Below are 13,612 nucleotides of genomic sequence, written 5' to 3' on the forward strand. Positions count from 1 at the left end.
AAAGCTGAAATACTAAACACCTTTTTCCAAAGCTGTATCACAGAGGAAGACCGCACTGCAGTTCCTTCTCTAAATCCTCGCACAAACGAAAAAATGGCTGACATCGAAATAAGTGTCCAAGGAATAGAAAAGCAACTGGAATCACTCAACAGAGGAAAGTCCACTGGACCTGACGGGATACCAATTCGACTCTACACAGAGTACGCGAAAGAACTTGCCCCCCTTCTAAGAGCCGCGTACCGCAAGTCTCTAGAGGAACGGAGGGTTCCAAATGATTGGAAAAGAGCACAGGTAGTCCCAGTCTTCAAGAAGGGTCGTCGAGCAGATGCGCAAAACTATAGACCTATATCTCTGACGTCGATCTGTTGTAGAATTTTAGAACATGTTTTTTGCTCGAGTATCATGTCGTTTTTGGAAACCCAGAATCTACTCTGTAGGAATCAACATGGATTCCGTAAACAGCGATCGTGTGAGACCCAACTCACTTTATTTGTTCACAAGACCCAGAAAATATTAGATACCGGCTCCCAGGTAGATGCTATTTTTCTTGACTTCCGGAAGGCGTTCGATACAGTGAAACGTCCCCTTTGAACAATTTTACATATGAAACGTCCCCTTTTTAACAATTATGCATGACTGTGCTTAAACTGACACACAATATTTTTTAGCGCAACGCAATCTGACTTTCAACACACAATATTTTGTTAGCGCAACGCAATCTGACCTTCAAAATTCTCTACAAGAGAATGGCCCTGACTAACATTAAACTATCTCTTTCACAAATCACCTACCTCACAAAAATCTTCGCTGCTCAAGCTACTGCAATACAGCGAGCGCCACTACTGCCAGCTAAATAAAAGATTCGAACTATGGAAGGCACTAACTACTCATAGGGATAGTTAGCAAATAAAAGATATTAATAGAGAACCAACAATGTATTTACCTTGATATCATGACAAATTACAAAACTCCGCCATCTCTCTCCCCACATCCACCACTGCTGGCGGCTCACCTCCAACTGCGCAACGCTACGCGCTGTTAACAGCCAACTGCCCAACACTACAATGGTTGAGTATTACAACAATGCAAAGCAGCCACAGACTGCACACGGCACAGCCGGTGATTTTCATACAGAGGTGGCGTTACTAATAAAAAAACCTAAACAGCCTACTTACATAGCCCCCATGCTCCCCACAAAAAATTTTACAAATTTTGTTGGCCAGTGGCCAATACATATTTGTTAAAATTTTTTTTTCACAATTACAATAACAAAGAAATCAAATGCACACACTTATTGATACAATGTTGGTCAAAAGCTAAAATTTTCTCACAGTCCATAAAGACAGTCCTGATCATTCATCACATTGCAGTGTTTTTCTCAAAGTCTGAGCAGTAAAAGAAAATGCACACGGAAGTAGTGGATTTCCATGCAGTCTTGAAGAAGTATCGTTGTCCTTCCAACGGAAAGACAGTGCTGACTCTCGACATGCTGACAGGTAATGGGCCACAAGAGAGCAAACCCACAGCGGAGTCAGTCGAAGTTTTGAAGAGTATTGGTGGGTAGGTCATCACAGAGCAGACCCACTGTAGTCCTGGTAGAGATTACGGTATTGGTGGGCCACCAGAGGCGCAGACCCACTGCAGTCCTTGTAGAAATAATGGTATTGATGGATCATCAAAGATGTAGACCCACTGTAGTCCTTGTAGAAATAATGGTATTGGTGGGCCACCAGAGGTGCAGACCCACTGTAGTCCTTGTAGAAATGACGGTACTGGTGGTCCACCAGATGTGCAGACCCACTGTAGTCCTTGTAGAGATGGCCAGCAACCATCTGTTGTGACTGTGCAGGTGCACAATCACCATCGAAGAGTCTTGCGGATAATGTAGCAAGTCCATAACCACCACTTGTGCACTCACAAAGTTTTTGGAATTGTCCTTAGAACCAGCAATGCTGTTATCCAGTCCCTTGCTGAATTATTAACACACGTGCAAACACTAACAGTCCCTACTTGTCACATATTGTCCATATATTATGACCAACAAAAACGTGTGCAGTGAAATGTAACTTACAAGTTACTTAATTTGATGACCTGGTGTCAATTACAATTTTATAACATAAGAATACAATAACAACGGTATAAAATATATCATTAAAAACATAATAATACAGATAACATTTGTAGGAATAGGGGCTTTACAAAAGAATAGAAATAAACAAATACATCAGTGTTACAAAAATAATGACATAAGTACATACATAAAGATCAGAATAACTTTTGGAATATCAACTTCCACATGAGCATTAAAACAAAACAGAACAAATACTGTTTAAACATGTTTACAAAGTAAATAACATGGTATTAGAAAAATTCTACAACATAGGTCTTATCAGATAAACAACTAAAGACAGGAAGTACACAAATACACAAGGGAACACAAACACATAGTGGGATAACACAAGGAAAGGACAGGGTTTCTTTTACAGCAGTATCTTGCGAACAAAACTTTTTTTGTTCTTGGAGATCTCCCTTCGTTCCTCATTATTTCCAAAAGTCCTATCTGTACCTCTTTTCTGTATTCCAACCATAATTCTTTCAAAATAAATATGGCTCATTGTACAATACTCATTTTGGCCCTATCTGTTTCTTGCGGCTTCTCAATGCATTTCTTCCAATTCATCATAGTTAGTTTCTTATATAGTCTACCCCCTCTTAAGCTAACTTAAATCTACTGAGCTCAGATGCTAAACTAAGGGACGAGGCAATGCAGCAGCACATAACAAATTAACACAAACAGCAATGACAAAAAAAACGCAGATTTGCGAAGCAAGCAGCATTAAGAAATTAGCAAAGCAATTGTAATATTACAACTAATCTAAGGCAATGTGCAACAAATAATAACAAGAAATCATTAGTAAAACTGGCTTAACAGAATAATACAAAGTCAAATTCAATAACACTATGCCTGGCAAACAGCAGCAACTGATACCTAAACATGACATAGCTCAAGCAGAAAAAATAGTACACTAAAGATAACAATGCAGATAAGGGAAATGTATAATCACATCTTAATGTCTAAGTAATTAAAGTGGTGCACCACAAAAACTAATTCTACAAAAAAATTACTAAGTACTAGAAAAGAAAATTATGTATGTAGTTCCTGTGATTAGTCCCTTCTTATTGTTCTTTCCTTTCCAAGTGCTCCTTTTTTTTTTTTAAGAATGTGGATTACAAAATTATTATTTAATAGATCTGTAGACAGAAAATATTTAAATTAGTACATCTATAAAATTTTATTTTAACCAGTGCTGCAGTCCAGCTAGAAACTAGATATTAAATGAAATAAGCAACTATGTACAAAGCAAAGCATAAAAATATCATTCAGTAGTCATGAGGTATTTCATAAGTTAGTAGAAAAATCTCTCAACTAGAGAGACAGTAGTCATAATCAGGTGTATAGACATAAAAATATTTCTCGTCATTTCATTAGGCATCCAGTGTAATCATATGTTTTCAAGTTCGACCGTGTCGTTTTTACGATGCTTTCTACAAAGGAATGTCAGAAGCGAGGTTAATAGCTTCCCCCTTTTTTTTTTCTACCTGTGCTGCTGGAAGGCTAATGGCTTTTTTTTTCGGGCGGCTGTCGCCCAGGTGGGTGCCCGCGACGCATTACGTGCAGGTGGTCACTGAACTTTCTTACCGAAATATTTACGACAGCAGTTTCCGCTACGACAGTCTCACATAAAAATATTTCACAGGTCAAGAATTAGCGTTGCAAATCTGTAGAAACAAAATCTTATTGATATAACAGTGTCCAAAAAAATTTTCGTCGGCATTGTGATACATTCACGCATTTACACACATTTCACAACTCTTAAAGTACGATTCTTGGTTTCCAACAACCTTTATCACAAATCAGAGTCCCTAAATCACTATTCATTACTCCTTACCTTATTACACATATACAAATTCGTCGACGCTTCTTCAATATTTCCTGTTAATGAATACGTAGCATAATCAAATAACTCATATAGCATCAGCTTCTTGACCATAAACATACCTCAGCAGCACAAAACACATCGTCGTCGTCAAAATAACATCATAACACCTCAGTCAAATCTCAAAAACGTCGTAGCTTTCTGCAATAATTTCAAAACCTAAAAAAATTCTCTGCTCATGTCAGTAGTGTCATTTACCTCAAACGTACTTTAAAAATCATGCTCCCTTACCAAATACATCATTCAAAGCTCTCATAGTATCACAATGGTTCTGAAAAAAATATGAAGAGTTCACAAGGTACATACAAAATACAATTTCGTAAGAGTGAAGTTATCCAACTGTGTAATTACGTAAACATCTGTCACTGATGTAGTAAAAAAAAATGTTTATCTCTCAGTTACATGATCAGATAGCTGTGTAATTTATGTGTTGGAGAAATATGGTACCGATGTGTAAAGTTGTATAAGCAAATACCATATTAGCTAGGGTTCCTTGTGGTTGCCACACACATGGTACACAAAGTAAGCGTGTACCCCCCTGAGGATTAATGTAATTATACCCTCAGGTGTTACAGATTACAGCAATGGAATGAAATGTATCACGGAAAACCTTCTTTGTAATTAAAAAATCTTTAAAAGTAAGTGTTTTAAGTATAAGATTAATCACTCAAATGCGTGTACTGTAGCGCTAAACTGTGCGTCTTGTCGCAACATAATCTCTGTGGAAGTGTCGTAGTTATCGTCCTCCGAAAGCTAAGTTCTGCAGAAGTCAATGTACTTACCTCATGCTAAACAAAAGTGAAATGCTTTGCGTATAGATATCTTAGTTATTACGCTTATTGTTGTGATGAAGAAAGTACTGTACTGTAACGTATTGTTGTGCCACGAAAAAGGCTGTCTCATTGTAGCTATACCACAAAAGTTACTACTAAAACATGTTTTACTTTCCAGAAGAAGTCAGAAAAACTGTGCAGATATAAAACAGATACACCGCAAAAGCAACAAGGTGAATTGTGTCACACATTAGTAGCGTCGTGAAATAGTCATGTAGCTGTCAAATAAACTAACCACTATGTCATCTGGTATCTCACAGAAAGTACTTTAACTCCAGAATGTATTTTCAAGTAAACCAAAATGTTGCATTAAAATCTCAAGTTAAAAAGGCACATTATCTTTCAATAAACGGTTTTACATGTGAAATGTGGTGTAAACCTTTACTCTTCCCAGTACGCAGAGTTTGAACAATGCAATTATCATGCGGTATACGTCGTTAAAGAATACTGGAATTTTTCTCAAGGTTACCGTCTATGTTATTTATCTCGGAGCCAGCCGGCGCAGGTGTCTGCCTGCGGTGCGGGTCATTGTTGGCGCGCGTCGTTAATGGAATTCGGAGACCGAACTTCTAGAAATTCACGTTGTCGAAAGTGCCCTGCTCTGTTTGAATCTCGCCAGTTCTGATGAAATTCAGATCTGTCGTTATGATTATCTCGTCTGTCGTCATGTCGGTAAATTTCATAATATCTTGTTTGTCGGTCATATGGTGGAGAATTTCTCCCGGAATCGCAACCGCGCGCCGAACTGTTGTGTCTGAAGTCATTCTGCCTCCCCCCCTTTTTTTTTTTTCCCAACAGCTTATAGTAAAAATCATTGTGTCGGCGAGTAGCATACCGGTCATTGCTAGGTCGCGTCGGCGGTTCCATCTCAAAATTCGGCGCACACCGCCAACCTCTTTCATAACTTCCGAAATGCCCTGTGTTATTATGTTGCGGCTTTTCCGTATTTCTAAGTCCCTCTTCCCGTGTTGGAGCGCGAGTGTCCTCTGAAATTTGTAATTTTTGTATTACTTGTGCCAACTGATCTTGTACTTCCCGGATTTCTCTTTTGTGTTGCGTATTAATTTGATTCAGATTTTGTTCCAGTTTCCTAATTTGTTCGCTCTCTTCTGTGTCATTAAAGACTACCGGTTTTGTGTCGTTCAGATTATCATCTACCTTCGTAGATAAATTAGTGAACTGATCTGAAAGTTCGGCTACTTTATCCGATAATGTACTTATTTCCTCAGTGTGTTTTTCTGCTGTGTCTTTTAAGTTTTCCTGGGTTTTTGCAAGTTGCGTAACCGAATCGGTAGATGCAACTGAGTCAAATTTAGCTTGCAAGGTCTCATGATTTTCATGAACAGTAGTTTGCAGTTCTTTTATGGCTGCTTCGTGATTCTGTAGTGCATTTTCATGCCGCGAAAAAATAGGTTGGAAATGTTCACAAATTTGTGTTTTTACGTCATTACAGACTTTTTGACATTTCGATTCAATGTGATGTAACTCATTAGTTAAATCCTCACGTGTTTGTTCAAGTGTGGTATCTAACTTTTTAAGATTTTGTTCCACTGTGTCTAACTTTTGAAGATTTTGTTCCATTGTGTCTAACTTTTGAAGATTTTGTCCCATTTGTTTCATTTGTTGCATTAGCTGTAATAACAATGCATTAGTGTCTGGAATCTGTTCCTCTACGCTTTTCGGCAGTGCATTTGCACCGGCAACATTCACATTTTGACAAGCAGAAAATGTGTCTTGACTTATTTGAGAAAACGGTGAGGATCCAAAACCTGAATCTACAGTATTTGCGAGATCGTGTCGCGTCATTTCGGATTCCTGAGCCGAGCTATTGCCGACCGATCGATCGATAATGCTTCCCTCTTCACTAATTATTTCACTGTCCACGCCATTGTTTGAAACCCGCTCCATTTCCCTATGCGCAATTACCAAATTACTACTATTAACATTAGTTAATTCATTATTCTGCGGCGCTAACATATTGCTTTCGTCTTCACTGTCATTTCTCAATTTACTTTGGAGCCTAGTGTTACGTTTTTCACACGCCATTATTGTCACAGTATTTCACACGTCAACACAGAAAAACTCAATTTGAAGAGCAAAAATAAGAGAACACATTAACATAACACTGAAAATAATATCTAGTTAATTGCAGCTGCGAAATACTTGGTGCAAATCTACATGCATACCACAACTGTTTTACTGTACAACAATGAAAAACTACAACTACAATCGAAATTCTCTCTACAATTACGCGCTAGCAATAAACAAAAGCTACACTAATTACACAAACTATAAGAAAAAATCAGAAGATTCCAGTGAGGTATCCTCGGCTAAGGGTCGACATATGAAACGTCCCCTTTTAACAATTTTTTTACAACTGTGCTTAACCTGACACACAATATTTATAGCGCAACGCAATCTGACTTTCCACACACAATATTTTGTTAACGCAACGCAATCTGACTTTCAAAATTCTCTACAAGAGAATGGCCCTGACTAACATTAACCTGTACTTTTCAGAAATCACTTACCTCACAAAAATCTTCGCTGCTCAAGCTACTGCAATACAGCGAGCGCCACTACTGCCAGCTAAATAAAAGATTCGAACTATGGAAGGCACTAACTACTCATAGGGATAGTTAGCAAATAAAAGATATTAATAGAGAACCAACAATGTATTTACCTTGATATCATGACAAATTACAAAACTCCGCCATCTCTCTCCCCACATCCACCACTGCTGGCGGCTCACCTCCAACTGCGCAACGCTACGCGCTGTTAACAGCCAACTGCCCAACACTACAATGGTTGAGTATTACAACAATGCAAAGCAGCCACAGACTGCACACGGCACAGCCGGTGATTTTCATACAGAGGTGGCGTTACTAATAAAAAAACCTAAACAGCCTACTTACAACAGTTCCGCACTGTCGCCTGATAATCAAAGTAAGAGCCTACGGAATATCAGACCAGCTGTGTGGCTGGATTGAAGAGTTTTTAGCAAACAGAACACAGCATGTTGTTATCAATGGAGAGACGTCTACAGACGTTAAAGTAACCTCTGGCGTGCCACAGGGGAGTGTTATGGGACCATTGCTTTTCACAATATATATAAATGACCTAGTAGATAGTGTCGGAAGTTCCATGCGGCTTTTCGCGGATGATGCTGTAGTATACAGAGAAGTTGCAGCATTAGAAAATTGTAGCGAAATGCAGGAAGATCTGCAGCGGATAGGCACTTGGTGGAGGGAGTGGCAACTGTCCCTTAACATAGACAAATGTAATGTATTGCGAATACATAGAAAGAAGGATCCTTTATTGTATGATTATATGATAGCGGAACAAACACTGGTAGCAGTTACTTCTGTAAAATATCTGGGAGTATGCGTGCGGAACGATTTGAAGTGGAATGATCATATAAAATGAATTGTTGGTAAGGCGGGTACCAGGTTGAGATTCATTGGGAGAGTGGCTTAGAAAATGTAGTCCATCAACAAAGGAGGTGGCTTACAAAACACTCGTTCGACCTATACTTGAGTATTGCTCATCAGTGTGGGATCCGTACCAGATCGGGTTGACGGAGGAGATAGAGAAGATCCAAAGAAGAGCGGCGCGTTTCGTCACAGGGTTATTTGGTAAGCGTGATAGCGCTACGGAGATGTTTAATACACTTAAGTGGCAGACTTTGCAAGAGAGGCGCTCTGCATCGCGGTGTAGCTTGCTCGCCAGGTTTCGAGAGGGTGCGTTTCTGGATGAGGTATCGAATATATTGCTTCCCGCTACTTATACCTCCCGAGGAGATCACGAATGTAAAATTAGGGAGATTAGAGCGCGCACGGAGGCTTTCAGACAGTCGTTCTTCCCGCGAACCATACGCGACTGGAACAGGAAAGGGAGGTAATGACAGTGGCACGTAAAGTGCCCTCCGCCACACACCGTTGGGTGGCTTGCGGAGTATAAATGTAGATGTAGATGTAGATGTAGCAACAAGCTCACTGCCGTAGGCACTCCACTTTTCCTGTGACGATGAGAGTTTGTATGCTACTACGCAAGTGGTTGCCATGAGTCATCTGACCATTGCTCCAACACTGAACCAATAGACATCTGGTTTGTGTCCACCACTAACGCTAAGGGTGCATCCAGCGTGGGGTGCGCAAGAAGTGCAGCGTCTGCCGTACTCAGTTTTGCGGCGTCAAACGTGGAACTGAACGCGTTAGTCCACATACTGGGATATTGTTTCTACCTTTTGGGCCCGACACTGCTGCAGTTAATGGCTGTTGCAGTTGCGCTGAACGCGGTAGATGTCGGCGATAAGAATTCAACATCCCTAGAAACCGGCGTAATTCCTTACCGATGTTCGGTTTTGTGTCTAAAGGATTGTAACCTTCCCGTATATTATAATTTCCTATACTGAATTGACTGAGAACTGAAACTGATAAATTTTGGACTTAAGCAGAGCTACGTCATGGCCTTGTGAAATCAACCTGTATAAACTGAAAAATTCTTACCTCATAATGGTGTCGCCGGATAACGCTGTCTGTATATCTGCACAGCTTAGTGAAATGCTGGCCATCTACTACTACTGAACTATATTTGTCTGAGATTTGCATTATTAGAAAAAAATTGACTTTGCTTGTTGACACACCTGCATAGCTGGTCCTCTGATTATTAAACATCACATGACTATGATCTGGAAAATTTGTAAAATATTTAAATTCAAGTAAATGGCTGGCAAAAAATTATGTTCTGAAAAACCATTACATAAAAAATTAAACATTACAAGTCTGACTTAACTAGTGCTGACAAATCACAAAAAGATTGAAGCAAATTCATACTAACATCTCAGACAACAAATTTAAGTACGCGCATGGCTATGAAGAATAATAAAGTTTACCTTACGCTACATGGCAATAAACTGCGCTGCACCAGCGGCGACTGCTATTGCTCTTACATGGCTAGCAACTGTAGCGGTGAGCTTCTACGACTTTCCGTAGTAGCGAGCTATTGCGACAGCTCCGTAACAACGAACTATTGCGACTGCTCTGTTGGAGCGAGCGATTAATACTGCTGCCGACACTGCTCTGACCTGCGATTCTATTGCAGCAGAGATGTTTTATACAGCAGGCAGCGCGTTAGCAATACATCGAAATTATATTTGCTCCAGTAGGGTAGTGAACAGTAAACCTCTTACATAATGAACCGCTTACACGAAGCCTCTGACCATTTCTGCTAATGGTAGGGAGTCCACAGAAAAAATTCGTTGGCCCAAGAAGGTGATCTCAGACTGCCAGAGCACACATTTACCTGTGTTCAAAGCCGCACATTACTGCTCTAAACTCTTGCAAACTTCGACTAGCTGTTGTTGATGTTGCTCCTAGGTGGCAAAAAAGATACGAATATCACTCAGGTATACAAAACAAAATGGTAGGCCTTGCAGAACCGAATCGACAAACCTCAGCCATGTGTGAACAGTATTCCGGAAGTCAAAGGTCATGTACTTGCTTTCAAACAACTCGAACAGAGTGATATTATCCGTTTTGGGTCGTCCTTGTCCATTACAGGAATCTGAGTGCAAATTTTGGCACAATCCCGGACGCTGAATAAGGTGGTTCCGCGTAAGGTATAATTAAACTGAGGTGACCAAAGTCATGGGATAGTGATATGCACACACACAGATGAAATCATTATCGAGTACAAGAGGTATAAAAGGGCAGTGCATTGGCGGAACTGTCATTTTTACTGAGTTATCACTTTCGCCAATGTTGGTACGCAGTTTCCTTATTCACAGCGATTGTTCCAGTAGTAAACGGTTAGTTCCAGCGCTTAAGGGTACAGTTAGAAGGCGCTAGCGCTATCGCACCACCATGGAAGTCGTTAATGCCTCCCTGCGCCACATGTCAGGATGAATCACAGCTGGACCACAGACTACTCAGTTTATTTTAGATTACTCACTCCAAGGCAGACTGAGTGTCTGACGTGATTGTGGCCTCACGACTGGAATTAATAGACTTTGAACACGGTATGAAGTTGGAGCTAGGCGCATGGGACATTCCATTACGGAAATCGTTAGGGAATTCAATATTCTGAGACCCAAAATGTCAAGAGTGTGCCGAGAGTACCAAATTTCAGGCATTATCTCTCACCACAAACAACACAGTACCCTACGGTCTTCTTTTAACGACCGAGACCAGTGGCGTTTGTGTAGAGTTGTCAGTACTAACAGACAAGCAACAATGCGTGATATAATTGAAGAACCCAATGTGCGACGTACACCGAAAGTATCTGTTAGAACATTGCGGCGAAATTTGGCGTTAATGGACTATGGCAGCAGATGATCAACGCGAGTGTTTAACTGACGGTGGGAATCTCCATCGATGATGGTGGCGGAGGATCCCGTATCCACTTGAAAAGGGAGAGAAGTGCTGTTCAACTGGACAGTCAGAGTGACCGCTGTCGTTGTGTGTGGAAAAACGGATTGTACGAAGGAAATTTGCACCAGCGGGTGCGTCTCATCCAGCAGCGGTTCGTAGGCGTCCACAGCAGTGTAGTCCACAGCCATCGACGATGATGACCAATAGACAGCTTTGTTACACAGCTTTCCACAGGCCGAACAGGTCACCCGCCGGAAGCAGTAATCTTGCCTCTGATGTGTGACAAAGCATTGACTACAGGAGGGAACGGTTGTCACTGCTGCTGCTGCTGCGGCCGCCGTTGGTACGGGTGGGGACCGGCGCCCTGGTCCTGGAGGGCGGGTGTGATCTCAGGAGCCGCTGTGGTGGCTGCGGTGAAGGGAACCGGAGTCACGGGGGGGCGGGCGGCGAAGATCTGTGCCAGGGACTGCAGCGTTGGAGCAGTGCGAAAGGACTGCTCGTGAGTGCGGATAATGGATAAACAGGTGTCTAAAGAGGGATCTTTCAGTTTCAGAAGATTTATCCGTAAGGTATCATCTGGGGCATGGACAACAATCATATCACGAATGAGTGCTGAACCATAAGACTGCTTGCAGTGAGGGTTGCCACAGAAAAAAACAACAGTCACAGGAGAGACCTTGCAGCGTAGAAATCCCTGTATGACTGCGGGGGAAGCTTCTGACAACAGAACTTGTGACGTTTCGCCGCCACATGGACCTGAGAGTCAAAATAATCCAATAGGCTAGAAATCAGCACCTTGTAGGACAGAGCATGTGGTTATGTATCAGGATGCAAGTGTTGGAGAAGGTGGTAAACTTCCGGGCCCGCATAGGTGAGAAAAAATGCGCGACGCTGAACGTCGCCAGTGACATCATGAGCAATAAAGTGTTGCTCCAGATGAGCCACGTAGTTGCCCGAAGTCGAACTTTGGAAACACGGAGTCCCATAAGTGGGGAAGCTGGGTGGGGCCCTTGCAGGGGCACCACAACGGGGGGGAGGGGAGGGGAGGGGTGAACATCGCCTGTAATCGCTGAATAATGAGCTCGTTCGTTTGTTGTATACGTTCCAACAGCGCTATGACTCGCACTGACGGTTCATCAATACCTGGAATACCTTCTGCCAGTGACAACAACCTAGCAAACGCAGGAGACTCGTAAACCAACTTGTCGCCACTGAAGCCTCTGCACTAGCAAAATAGGAATGTGGAAAACACAAGTCCAAAACACAATTTATTGACCCACAAAAACAGAACAATAATACAATCTCCAAATGAACAACAGACTCGATCCCAATTGCAGATCGACACAAACATAAAATAAATAATAATAATAATAATAATAGGAAAGACCCGACTCTTCACGGGGAGCAATAACAAAAACAGTTCTACCATGCAAAGAGGTTCGTCAACTGGGTGAAGTCCATCTGCAAGAGATCGGCCAACTAGAAGAGGCGTCTGGCCATGTCAGCCCAGGTGGCAGCTCTGTACACTTCCAAGTGGTGCGTCGAACTGTCTTTTTTCAACAGTGCACCGCCTTATAACGCCCATTTGGCAGATGCCGGAGCTATTTGCGATCATGTGCCTGGCGTATCGAAGTAGTTCCTGTGCTAGCTGCGACCTCTGGTGGAGCTCTTCTGCAGGCTTCGCGAATGGGTAGCGGTCCCTGGCGGCCGTTGGTGGAGACCTGGTATTGTGTTATGGCCGCTGGTAAATATTTGTTGACAACACAATGTAGGTTTTCCTGGTGAATATACGCCTTGTGATGCAGGCATCCTATGTTGGTTGTACGTGAAGTGGGATGCCGATGCAGTAGGCGCTACGATGTACAAAGTGGGTGGCCACAGCAGTTTATTTCTCTCGTTCGACAAATGCGAGAGACTGGGTCATTGGAAAGAAGAAACAAGGGATCGGGCAGCATGAGGATCACTCGCAGACTCGATTTTGAAAAGGAGGTGCTGGAACATTTTGCAGCGAACTACACTAAAAATACTCGTCGAGTTGCACATGAAATGGGCACTACACATACTAACGTATGGCGAGTACTCCACGAGCAACAATTACACCCATATCACCCACAACGAGTCCAGGTAATGCTTGTGACTGACACTGCACCAAGGGTCGTATTGTGTCAGTGGTTACTCCAACAGTGGATTGATCGGTCAGATTTCCTCCCGATCGTGCTGTTTACTGACGAGGCTCATTTGATCGTGATGGTATTTCGAACAACAGTAATAGCTATGTATAGGACGAGGAAAACCCTAATGCTGTAGTCGAGTCATACCAGCAAGTACGTTTTGCTGTGAATACCTGGGCTGGCATTGTAGACGACAATCTCACTGGGCCATATCTTCTACCTGGCCTTCTGAATGGCCA

This window comes from Schistocerca nitens, chromosome 4, assembly GCF_023898315.1.
Source record: "Schistocerca nitens isolate TAMUIC-IGC-003100 chromosome 4, iqSchNite1.1, whole genome shotgun sequence".
Lineage (NCBI taxonomy): Eukaryota > Metazoa > Arthropoda > Insecta > Orthoptera > Acrididae > Schistocerca > Schistocerca nitens.